The sequence below is a fragment of the Lonchura striata genome, chromosome 1, assembly GCF_050655825.1.
Source record: "Lonchura striata isolate lonStrDom1 chromosome 1, ASM5065582v1, whole genome shotgun sequence".
Classification (NCBI taxonomy): domain Eukaryota; kingdom Metazoa; phylum Chordata; class Aves; order Passeriformes; family Estrildidae; genus Lonchura; species Lonchura striata.
Genome location: NC_140703.1, coordinates 35,690,908 through 35,704,694, shown reverse-complemented (window position 1 = coordinate 35,704,694; position 13,787 = coordinate 35,690,908). Strand labels below are relative to the sequence as shown.

Genomic DNA, 13,787 nt, shown 5'->3' with positions numbered 1-13,787 from the left:
ATTTTTGGAAAGCAGAGGAGAAATTTAAATAGAAATCTGTTCTACATGGTTGGAAATCCAGAAGGATGGAGCTCATAGGAGACCTCTGTAAAATGACTGATTTTGCCTCAGATGACTTATCAGGTGCTCAGAAGTGATTATTATTAGCAGAATCAGTCACAAATGTTAACTTTGCATGAAATTTTAGTGGACTGATTCTATCATATTCGTGATTAATTTAAAAAAAACATAAAACTACTTTTCTACTTTACATCGATCTCTAATGTCTGCAAAGATGCTTACACTGCTTCAATGGATGCATATATGGATTAAAACTCAAATGCATTTTAGATATTTTCACATGGGAAGCTGAATTTAAGATAATCAGCTCTATATATGCTGAGACATTTAAAAATGACACAACAACAAGAAGTCCACCTTCCAGTCATGTCCAGAACATCATCACAGGTTAGCCTGATGTATTTTGAAAGTTAGAATTCTGGCAATGATTTCAAGATATGAAAATTGTGTTTGATTATAGAAGGAAGGCAAAGCCTCAAAAGAAACTTTATAATCTGATAAAATTTATACATATTTTTGTGATAGTTCATTTTATACTAGAATGTAAAGTTTTAAAGAATGTTGGAGTGCATCTATTTGTTCCCATTAATGGACTTATACTAGGCCCTTATATTTACAGAATACTTGTGGTGTGAAACATCAAAGGGAAATTGAGGTCTTTTTAATCATTAAAATCAATTTTCTTAAAAAACACCTACTGTTGTACTTCTCAAGGAAGGCTCCATGCAATCAATAGAGAGAGTCCTTGTAATGGAAGTGGCCTTTACAGAATGCTTGGTTATAGTTTTTTCTTTGTATAAGGGTCATCATAACCATCATCTATGGCATTTGTACATTTGTTAAGGTCAATAAAGGAAACCGATCTATTTTAATTTATTCTCAGTCAATTTCACTACATGTATCTTAGTGTTAACAGGTTCTAAAAGTAAATGTATTCAATTATGATATTTCACTGGTTGTATAAAAAAGGACAATGTTGTTTTAAAAGTGTATCTATGGGTACTATATTGACTTTTGTATCTATCAATCAGAGACACTTGGATCAACTGCAGACCAAATTTCTCTGCTTCAACTGACAGCAGAATGTAATTCTTGTCTAGAAATATCTGTATTATCTGCATATACCATAGGGTAGCTTACAGAAATTCATTCCATTTGCGTGTTCTCTGTACAACATTTGAGAAGAATTGGTGTAAATATTTAATATTTCTAAGAATGCAGTAAAATATTCAAGAGCTTGACTATGTCCAGTCACATTAATATATTCAAATCCCACGTGTCCAGGGTTGGCTGTGTATTCATAGAAGAGAAAAAGGCACTGAGATGTTGCATTCCTGCAAACAGGTTAGCCTGGCTTCATGCACTGACAAGATTAATTGCAGACCTCTGAACCTGATATGTTTTCTTAATATCCAACATGGCTCTTACTTTCCTCATTCAGGCTGAAATATATGGCTTGCTCTTACATAATTCAATACCAGTCTTCTCTGTGTGTGGCACTGTTTTTACTCATTGTAAGTGCCTGCAAATTACTAAAGTCAGTGATACAATGCACAGCATTTTGCTTAGAGTTATTTCAATGATTATGGAAAGACAGAAAATAATCTTTTTCCCAAACTGTCAGAACACTGCAGAAGAGAGTGCTGTCATAATTTCTAGAATAGTACAAAACAATTTTTCAAGTTTTTTTTTTTTTAGTGCATGTCTTCTTTACTCAGTGGGACATAATAGAACATATAGATTCCACTCTCTGGTGTGGCCCAAGTTCACTTTACATCTGCTGATTGAGTCGTTCCAATATTTCTTCTGGAAGCTGATACTTTACATTTTTAAGTTATTTTTTTCTGATAGTATGCTGACTGAATATGTTAGATGACAAAAACAACACCTATTTAGAAACTGCCTGTTTCATAATCTATGAAAACACACTGCAAAACTAATTTTTCTCAGCTGGGACTATCCCAATAATCTATAAGTGTAAGAGACCATGGAGGAAAGAAAAACTAAACTTTACTTCATTAAATATATCCAGCTTTATTAGCCTGTAAAATAAGGAATACATGAATACATAAGGCCCAAGTTTACCCTCTCTAACTGAAGGTTTATATTGAATGTGCTGAAGACATACTGGGACATGGTAGCCATAGGATCTCTATATAGTTAAAACCAAGAGGCAGGTATGGATAAGAAGCCAGCAAGCCAATAAATGACATGAAACACATGGTGGAAATATGGGGAAAATATACTTTATTTTGAAAAAGAGGTCTATTTTGGGAAATTTTAATTGAACTTTGGTAGTGTTTCATCAGTCCCAAGATAGTGATGATTCAGTTTATAAAGCTTGAAACAATTCTGCTCTTTGGTCTCTAATATTCCTCATATGTGCTTCAGTACCTGATCTCATCTTTCTCTTAATCCTGTGATGCCTTCAAATTAGCAAGTGTGTACGTGTTCTGTGATGAAATAGTGTGCACAACAGAAATGAACAATTCATGAAAACTTTAGAGTGGTGTGCTGAAAAAGAAAGTGGGTTGGAAAGAATTTCAAAGTGGCACCTGCTCTGAAGTTGGACGTGAGGATCTCCAGAGGTCCTTGTCAACCTAAAATGTCCTGTTACTCTGCAATTCTGGGTTAGTAGAATTATTCCAAGAACATTAAAGTAGGTAGACAATGATATGTTGAAAGCAGTGGAAATTTGATAATGTCAATGATAATTTGATAATGTCATTCATTAAAATATCAGGCGTATTCCTATCCCCATGACTGTTCTAAATATTCAAAAAAGAAATGCTTTGTTTATATTTGTCATGAATGCCAAGTTCTTAGAAATTCTTAATTACAGTGATTTGAGGTTTAATTAAAATGTTTAGTGGTTTGGTATCAGTAAAGTCATTTTTAATGCTAGTTGTTAATTCTATGACCATTTTCCTCTTTTAGAAAATCTAAAATAACGTCCTCTGATGAAATATATCAATTCTCATGGGAGATCTCTTTAGTCCGGAATTAAATTTGCACATAAATGTATAACACACAGATGAGTGAACTGCTGAATTTCAGCCCAGAATAATCGACCCACTGTTGGGAAGCTTAACATGTCCATGACCAATGTTGAAGTCTCATATGTGAATCAAAGAGAGGATAACACAAGTTCTCAGTATCAGTTTAACCATTGTAGATCTCTATTTCATTCTGTTTTTTCTTTCCAGGCTCATTCTATTTTCTTTTAAAGTAATAAAATTGGATAATTAGAGGTTTTTTTAGTACATAAACTGATATAATAGTGAGAAATCATCTTCATAGATTACAGTGCAGGAGAAGAAATTTGATTTATATCAAAATGAGAATAAGAATTCAGAATATTCCACCTCAAAATTATGACATGACATGGACAACTATATTTTAGATAATTAAGGATATTCTAATTCCTCTTCCTTTCAATCCTGTAAGCAGAAATAATAATAATTTAATGTCAAGCTTAAACTTGATATTAATATTTTACTCATATTAAAATGTAAGTCTTCTCTCCATTTATTAGTTATGTAGATGCAACATACCAAAGCAATATATGCCTTATAGACCTCTGTGTAGAGATGGCAGATGTAAACAGTGTTCTGGATTCCAGTTTGGACTATTTTATGCTATTATTGTCTGAACATGATAGATTCCTTTTTGATATGATTTATAACTTGTCATTCCAGGACACTGTAGTCCTCCAGACAACATTAATCTATTGATGATTCTGAAGTGAAGACGTGATTGATGCTGCACCAGAAACTGGTGACATAGGTAAGGTCTTCTTTTCTTTTCAAACCTTTCTTGCTGAAATGCATAGCTGTACCTAAACTGGGGTTACAAAACTATTCTAACTTCTGAGGCACAGAATACAAAATTCATCAACACTCATTTGTTTAAATTTTTTTTTTAGATAAACGTTTTTTTTACTTTTTAAAGCTTTTTAAAAAACACTTTCATTCAGCAAAAATATCTGGTTTTATAATTTTTACCATATAATTTTTAGCAATTTTTGGGTTGTCATCTCTGATCTACCTTGGATCGATTTCTCTTTTATATTTCTTATTGAAATGGATAGCAACATATCTCCTTTCACTTCTCTCAAGGATTTTATAAGGAATTCTCTTCTGCCATTGCATAGAACATTTAGAAAGGTACCAACGAATTAATTGTCCTCTCTCATTCTAAAATCAGCAGTAGGAGTGACACTTAGGGATTTAATGATATGAATAAGACTCTACTTTTAAATTCTTGAGTATTATGTTTCTACTCCTCAAATGCTGTTCGGGTCACTAATAAACTTCTGCACTATTTGTCATAGAAAATACCCTTTATATCCTCCACAGTAAGATAAATGCTTCTTAACTGATTTCTGAAGAGGGCAGAAGAAAAACATTAAATGTAAATCCAAGGAAATACGTTTAATCTACAATTGTCATGCTCTGATCTGGTTCTGCATTTCAAGACACTTCAGAGATACTATACGAAAAGTTCAAAGGAACATTTTATGTGATTTGACTGCAATGAGATTTTAACTTATTCCACAATGTAGTAGGCAAAAAATATTTACCTTTTCAAATATGCCCTGATTCACTGACAGCATTGCTGCACATCTCTAAGCTCTATAGATGGTGTAAGCTTAAAATTATGGACATAGCACTAAAAGAAAAAACAGGGCAAGTTTGTTGGCATGTAAAGCTGCTGTTAAGAAGGGTTAAGAGCCTACAGAGGGAGGAAAAGCTGAAATCAACCATATTTAGGAAAACAGTGAAAGACATCCTATGACCTAAAGTAAGATCTATAGCTCCATACAGTCCCCATTCTCCTTTCCATTGACTTGTTGGGATCCTGATCACTCACAGTACCACACAGCTACATCTATGTGTTACTGCATCCAGCAGAATGGTTTATCGTATATCAAACTTACTGATGCCTTCAGTCACTGTCTGGGGCATGCAGAAATATTGTCACCCTAAGTGTTTCTGTGTATGAGGTGGGCTTGCCTTGGGTAGACACCAGGTCTAAAGCCACTTTATCGCTCTAGTTCCTCAGATTAATTTCTTTCCAATCAACTCAGAGTAAGATAATGGCCAGTGTCAGTCTCTTCTCTACCAGCTAGCATTGGCTATGTCTGACAACAGAAGCCACTCCTTTACACTCCTGGTACCAAAACCTTGTCATGTAACCCTACTACAGAATACCAGTAACTTTTTTGCCTTCACAGTTATTGCAGTCGTATATTTATTGACTTCTGAATTCTGAATAACCTGTTTCAATAATATTCCCCAAACATAGTAAGGTCATATTCCATGGGTCCTGGTCAAGTTAAGGGGTGGAAGGAGACTCCTATGTGAAATGAGGCACATTTCAGAGCAGGAGCCTAATTTTGAACATTGACCTTTGGAGATGTTGATCTTTATTCACTGACTACAGTTAAACTCAGGGCTCTTAAGCCTCACAGAGCTAAAGCAAACCTGTATGATCATATCCTCCTCTCATGCCTTTTTTCCTTGGGGTTTTATCTTTATGCTAATTTCCATGCAAACAATTATCGGACACAGAGAGTTTGATTTGTAATGATGACTTTGGCATTGCAAATGGTGACTATAGAGTGTGGCAAAATCTAGAAACTTATATCTGCAATTTCAGAGTTGACATATCAGTATCTTTAGGAAGGAGGCTGTTGTACATGAAACACATTCCAGCATAGTACAAGGTGCTGCAGTTTTATCCTATACATTTCTCCTAGCAAATGAAGCATTGCCAGTAGCAGACCTTGAGGGATCAAGGATCTGTTGCTTCCAGAATTGCAGCAGATATTTAGCAAAGCCTTGCTTTGGCTGAAGACTTTATACTCTGGTCTTCAGAGAGGAAACCTTATCAAAAGTGACTAACATCCTACAAAACATGCAGTATAATGTGTTTGATCAAAAGTGCAACATTAGCAACTAGGAAATTGAGTATTTAAGCCTTCAATATGTTGGTGAGATTTTGGATTTTGTTGTGGATTTTTTCTCCTTCTTTTAAAGAGTTTTATTTGCTCACTCTTCAGAGCTCAGGTTAAGTGTTCACTGTTCATTCTCAACCCTTTCTTTGCTATGTGAAGTCAAGTTCTTGGTAGCACCATCTGACCATGACAAGAAATAATACAAAACTGCGGGTTGGAGACCCAGCATTCCAGTGGTTTCTAGTATCATAAATTTAGGAATGAAGACACATTCAGTTTCCAGCTAACTTTCTTTAAGATTTTTGCAAATATTCTCTATCTCTCTTAGAGCAAAGAATTTGATATTCACCTGGGTTTTTTTTTCTGAAAATGTAAAAGTTTGCTGAAATAGAAAAGTCCAACTATCTTACATGATTTAGATAAATATGATAAACATGATGCAAAGAGATCTAAACAGCATTTCAATTTTCTATTTAAATTATTAATTTTAACCATTCCTCTAAAAGTATAAAAATGATTCTTCATATTTTAAGTCAGACAAATATTGGTACCAGTATTTTAATGATGTTTAGGCCATTATCTTAGGCTCATGAATGTACATCTTCTAATATCACCTAGTGTGCTGTAAGTTTAATTTTTAATTTACTAAAATATTTTGTGTATGTTATCAATTAATTAAGGTTGATGCTTATTCATAAATTACATAGGCTGATAAATTTGGTAGAAAAAAAACCAGCCTTAGCACATGTAAATCATGCAATCTTTGAGTAGATTTGATTGGAAGTTCCCCATGGATTCTATTTGATATTAAGCACTCCAGATAAGGTCAATTTTACATTAGAAATGTCTTCAAAAGGAAAAAAGAAGAAAATTATTACCTATTTTTTTTCTATTTTTCTGTTGTTGGTTGTGGGGAGGTTTCTTTAATAAATATTAAAACATATTCTGCATTTTTCAGGGTTTTTTTTCTGAAAGATATAATTTAAATTCAGCAAAATTACTTTAAAATGTAAAGTTAATTGAGTTCTAGGGACCACTTAGTTCTGAAAACAGAATTTAGAAATCATAATTCTCTTATACATATTTAGAAATTCTCTCACTTTTCACATGTGAAAGAAAACACACCCTAAAACTAAACATGAGTGAGTCACTTGACTCCATTGCATTGTGAATATGAAAAATGGGCAACAGGATAAGTACCTGAAATGAACTTGAAAGACTAACAAGTAAAATGTGCAAAGGAAGTGTTTATTTTTTCAAATTAGTTCATATCTCTCTAAAAGACATGCCAAGCAGAAATATATTCATTTCTTTAATGCAAATAACTTGACATTTTGGCAGTGAGAGGAGCCAGTCATTCCTTATGAAGCCATTGATAAACCATTGCCTCTTCATCATTCAGTACTTCCAAACTTTTATCTGCAATGACTGTATTTCTAATCTGAAGAAGAAATGTTTTTCCAAATATGCTCTAAGACAGTACCGTGAAATTTTCATTGAGAAAATGTAGAAAATTACTCTGTGAATATGTCAGAAAAGGCATTTTTATCACATCATATGTCCATCTTAAACATTACATGATGAACAAACCCCAGCACTCCTCTTTAGGTTCAGGTGTGACAGTATAGAAATAACTCTCTGTTTTGGCATCATGTTGTTCCTAATATGGAGAGAACTTTTGGGTAGTAACAGATGTAGCATCCTTCCATGCTCCTTGCCTTTCTGCAGCAATCTGCTCATGGTTGTGCTTGCACTCCCATCTACTGGTAAGATTAATTGTCACTATGATCATGGTACACAGATCTGGAAAAGAAGGTGGATCCTGAAAGACTAATGCAAGAAACATGACAATTTGTGTCATTAAAAACTTTACTACTTAATTTTTGTAGAAGCCAACATTTCCTAGATAATTTGTGTTTTCACAATGAGTGGTATTTTAAGAGGTATTCTGCTGCTTTCCAAGGCTGTGACCAACAGATTTCTTGGGAGTAGGACCTATTCTGGAAGTAGTATCCCAAGCACTGTGAATTCTCAGAAGATCACTATTGATAATCTTTTGCTGTTAGTCATTCACATCGAACTTGTCAGCTTATTCCTGAGGACTGTAGTCATCCCCTATGCACCACTGACAAAAAAGAGGTTCAAATACAACCAGAAGCTTAGATTTAAGATTTTTTTGGTTTTTTTTGTTGTAGGATAGAAAGGAGGGTTTAGCTGTACTAATAATTGAATTCCTATTACAAAATGCAATGTCTGGACTTCCAACTAGTGTCTTTTATCTAGGATGGGAAAGATTTTGTTAGTTGTAAATGAAAGAAAACTAATTAGTATAATTTGTGGACTATATGCTGATGCAGTCAAACTTTTTTAAAACCAATTAAAATGAAATTATTTGCCAAATTAAGGATTAATCTATTAAGAAAGAAATAGACAAATTTAGCTCAGTTCCTGATTAGATTTCTGGGTTTATCCTAACATAGTCTTACTTTTAATTTTGTTTGTAATTGTCAAATATCATCTGTAACAATCAAAGTTATAACACAGCTGTCTTCAAACTAAAGGCACAGGTTTCTTTGTCATCCTCACTACAGAATAACAAAATTATAGTAAATAAGATGCCTTGTAGTCAGAGCATTCAATAGTATCCAGAAGAGCAAGCAGCCCTAGTATTAAGAGCTATTCCCTTGGGACAAGAGCCTTGATTCAGTGATTATGTTCAATATAGTAAGACTGAATTACTTTAACCACTAAATAAATCACTGGAGTTACAGTTCTAATGAAAATTCAGGGTTGAAAATAAGGAGATAGAATAGTAAAGAAAGAAGCCAGGTGAAGTCAAAGCAAAAAGGGGAGCAATATTAGAGGTGTGTTTGAAAAGGACTAGATGCCCTGGCTAAGACTTATAGTCATGACATGGGATTTGGCAATGTGTTTAATTTCTAGAAAGATTCTTGCCGTTTCACCAATGAATGTTTGACACATCTAAGACAACAGATGAAGCCGAATACTTTAAAGCAGATGCAAGTTGCTAGAGAAATCTATGCTATTATACACAATATTTGTGAAGGAGATTAATGTTCAATTTCCTGCAGCTTAATTGTTGAAATAATTTTTGTGTTGATGTTATGCTTTCCCACATACTCTCTTATGCGACCATCACATTTTATGCAATAATTTATAAATGAATATTGAAATGAGCAAAAAAGGTTATAAGTAAAAAAATATTTGTAAAAGTTGTCATTTATTTAAATGACAATGGTGTTAATTGGGAGGTCTGGAATTAATCCAGTGCTAAAGAGTGGCAACATTACTTTTTTCCTCCTTATTTTTTGTCCTTTGAGATCTGACAGTATGTAATAGTGACTCATTTATCAGTAAGACTGCTGCTCTTTTCAAGAAGGGGAAAAAAAGAATAAAGAAACTGTATTGTGAATAAAATTAATGTGAATTAAATTAACGTGAACACTGATGAAGCAAGCTGGGTGAATGCAAACATATGTAGCTGACTTATAATTACATTTGAGCACTCCAGCCTTTGACTCTACCATTCTTCAAAAATTCTCATACAAAGTCACTGCGTTGTGACTGGTGATGAGGATGTCCCAAAGGGAGAAAAATGTAAGGCACTAGACTAACAGTAATATTTTTTTACACTGTCAATACTCTGGTGCAAGTCATGAACAATATTCATTTTGATGTCACTGCTATTTTTTATGCTCTAGCATTTCCCCCATACAGTGTCACCACTCGGTTTATGTTTCTTGAATTTGTCAAAGATAAGGCTACAGCTACTGAAGCAAAACTGAAACTGCATCTTTTTCCAGCAGATATAATCTCCTCTGCTGCTATGGAAAAAAAAAACCCAAAGCTGTTATGCTGGATATTTTTGTTTGTCTGTTTGGTTTTTTTTTTTCTGGGTTTTTTTTTTTTTTTTGAGGGGGGGGTTTGTTTTGTTTTGGGTTTTTTTTGTTGTTTTTTTTTTTTAAGTTTTGTTCTGTGGATTTTCCATGTCTCAGTTAAAGTTGTGGTCATGTGGTTTCTTTAATAATTTCTTCCTACATGGAAATGAATTGCATGGGTTTTTTTTTTTTTTCAATTAATAAGGATTGGAATCTATTTTATATCAAGTGAGATGTGTTGCACTGCAGAGCAGTAGACAACATGTAGCATTAACATGATTTCCTATTTTTTTCTTAGATCTAAGATGTTACAGAGGGAATCTCATGCTTATCATCTTCATTCTTAAAAGTCCAGAGGAGATATTGGGGGAGCAATCGGGGGGTGCAAAAAACATAGAAGTGGATTCACATTTGCCCTCTACCTCACAGAGTTTACACTGGGCCAGGGAAATAATATGAAAAAAATATGTTGATACTTTATGATGATTCTGAAGACAAATCTCCAGGGACACAGATTTCTAGTGCAGAATGTCTGAATTTTAGGTGGTGAGAAATGAGGGAGAGTGAAGAACACTGTGGAGACACCATGTCACAGAGGGAAATGGAAATAATATTTTTACTAACAGATGTGTTCAGGGCCAGGCTGGATAGGGTCCTGAGCAGCCTGGTCCTGTGGAAGGTTCAAGTGCAAGGTATCCCTGCCCAGGGCAGAGAGGTTAGAGCTAGATGATTTTTAAGGTCCCTTACAAATCAAAGCATTCTAGGTTTCTATAATTCTGTATTTTTACTGGACTGAAAAACTACATTATTCCTCTTTGCTCTGACAATTCAAAGAAATCCATCTAGTTCCTTAGGTGATACAGGGCCAAAGTGCAGGGACATATTTTGAAAACTCTTACTGTCAAAACCATAATTATTTTTTTCCATCAAATCTACATTCCTTGCAATCAGCCACCAAGACAGAAGGAAATCTAAGAAGAGACCTCAAAAGGCTCTCTTCTTGTTTCTTCTAACCACTGTTTTATCTGCCTTTTCAATATACAACACTCATATTGCATTGTTTAAATTGCCAGCTAACCTCAGAGGAGGGTCACAGTTTTAGGCAGCATCATTCTGAGCTTGGAGTATCTCTCCAAATGCCTTGGAAAGTAATGAGGTGAAATGGTGGCCATGCTGTGATCCTGGGTACAGTGAAAACCATTATTGTGCAGCAGTGTAGGAGCAAATACACATGCTCATCTTTAAATATTCAGACTGGTGACAGTCTAAATTCAGTGCTGGATGGTCAAAGAATCACAGTATTCATGCTAGAAAAAGAGATTAACCTGACCTTTGCAGACAATCTTATGTTTTGTAAGATGATCAGGGAAACATGAACATCTGTGCTTGGGAAAAAAGCACCATTATTGCAATCTGTGCTTGTAGATTACTTGTAGTTGGAATGACTAATAGCAGGCTGCTGAGTGACTACATTGCATAGCCTTGTTGAGGTGTGTCTGTTTTATATTCTTGTTTTTATTGCTTTACTCAAAATATAGGAGGCAAAATAATTGAATTTGTTTAATATCAGAGAATTATATCACAGATAAACACTTCTTTAGCTGTTTATTTACTTCATTTTTTTAACATAGTCATGTGAAACAGAATAAAAGGATTTTAGGAAGAAGTGCATCTATCTCATTTTGTTTTTTACACGCAAGCCATTTGATGCTGAAGCAAATTATCCCACCCATCCTGCTCTATGTCTTTGCAAAAGAGAATGCAGATCTGAGATTGGCTTGTAAAATAAAAATATAGTTCATGTTCGGGGGTGGGTTGATCAAAACAAACACATTTATTTTTCTTCTTGGATTTTTTTTTTTTTGCTGAAAAATGTCAGATCTAATATGATAGTCTGATCTATGTGACTCTCACAAAAACTTGAGGTTATTCCAGAGAAGCCATTAAGCTTGACATAGAATCCTCTGAGATCATAATTTGGCTCATCTTCAGCTGTTGGGTTTTTTCCTGCTCCAAAACTCATATGAGTGTCATTGACTTACACAAGATATCTTGTGTAAGTAATTTCTCCTTTAAAATAAAATAGAACCTCACAGATATTTTTCATGGACTATTGGTATATGAAACTCTTTAATCATTTCCTTATGGCCACCATATCAAAGGAAGCTTACTAGCAGAAAGATGAGTGGAAGAGCTGGCAAAACTCTTAATGTGATCTGGCTATCCTGTTTTATACAGTCAAATCCCATTCTTGCTTTGCCTATGTAAATTCTTCTGCCCCAATTTATCTACAGTAAATAGTTACAATCACAGAAAGTTAATTTATGTCTATACAGGAAGCTAAGTGATGTCAGCCACAAAGGAGGCTTTAGCAAACTTGTGGATACATCACAAATACACACTAGATTTGATGCCAGGTGTGCTGGGTAATGTTCACGCATTAAACAGCACTAGTTGGCCCGGGTTACATCTGAGACACTGAACCTACATATTCATGCACACTTATATGTGCACACATGATTGCCCTCCCTGGGACTGGATTTTAATATTTAAAATCTGGCAACCATGCTGAGCAGCTTCATTTATTGATTGTCCCACTTGTTTCCATCTGGAAGAGACCCAGGAGGGTAAACTGGATGTAAAAAGCTTTCTCTAATAGAAAGCTAAAAAATTTATTGATAATGTTCCATCAAGAAAATTTTGCATTGAAAATCTATTTTCACTTCTCTTTTGCTAGTAAACCAAATATTTAATTGACTTTTATCTTCTCTATCTCTTCTTTTTCTAAATTGTCATAGGAATGAATATGCTGAAAAGAAAGAGAATTTGAAATCTTGCATTGTTTCTAGCATGTCTAATTACTTTTTCAAGAAGAAAAGGAAACTTATCATGAAAAGAATTGCTGTTTTGTGGAAAATAATTTTCCACAAAAATAATATGGAAAATAAACAGAAAGTTTCCAAATTATTAATTTAAACACATAGCACTACTTCTAATTTCAAAAGATATGAAATTAGTTTGTCTTCACCCACCTCTCTTGGTTTTGTCCTCTTCTTTTTTCTTTCTCTTACTCTTCCTTTCTCCCTCTCCTTGTTTATTTAATGTCCAGGGAGTAGGAAAAAAACACCCCACCAAGAAACAAGCAAAATCACAAAGCATCAAAAGATTTTGTAAAGGAATATCAAGAAATTTAAGTATGGAAAAAAATTGCAAATATTTTTACTCTTTCTGGTGGTATTTCACCCAGCATGCAGGAAAAGCAAAATTGTATTGGTTTGTTTGTAAATTCAGCCTGTTTATTTGCCATTTGGCCCATAGCCCAAATTATTATTATTTATACCTTGGGTTTGATGATGGAGTTGCCCAACTCTACTGAAATAAAATTCTATTTAGCTTACAAAACTTTAAACAGTAAATAGCACAATATAATAATCTCTTTAATATTACACAATCTACTGGCTTGCTGTTAATGTATTTTTAATATCCTTTTTAGTCTTTGGTTATGCAATGCTTTTGGGGGAACAGTATGACTCCAACAGACCAGTCTGTTTTCTTTTTCCTTGGACTCTTCTTTCCGTATTTAACTGTATATTTTTCTACTGGTTTTAGCTCTAAATAAGCATTGAAATATTTAATTTATTTAGCACTGTTTATATAGTTTTTCCTAAGAGTTCAAGTGAAGAAGACAAGTGACAGTCTCTCCAAAATTTACACTTGTTTTTCATCCATTCCTGCTGCTCTGTAAAAACAGATTTGCAGATAATCCATATTGGAGTCAGACATTTGCAATTTAGGAAGAGAATAGCAGAAAAGAGATTGTCCATAAACCTTGAAAGTAAATAGCAATATATTGGCTTTTGGAGTATGCC

General features: G+C 34.1%; 1 protein-coding gene across 4 annotated transcripts in view; it reads left to right on the top strand.

Moving 5' to 3' along the window:
* The window catches only part of TENM4 (teneurin transmembrane protein 4), a 1,547,070-nt gene that overhangs the window by 333,442 nt on the left and 1,199,841 nt on the right, over nucleotides 1-13,787 (top strand). For all 4 annotated transcript variants that reach the window (XM_085592903.1, XM_085592878.1, XM_085592882.1 and 1 more), the window contains exon 3: nucleotides 3,759-3,846. The gene's annotated coding sequence lies outside the window, so the exon portion shown is untranslated. The remainder of the gene's footprint in view (nucleotides 1-3,758; nucleotides 3,847-13,787) is intronic.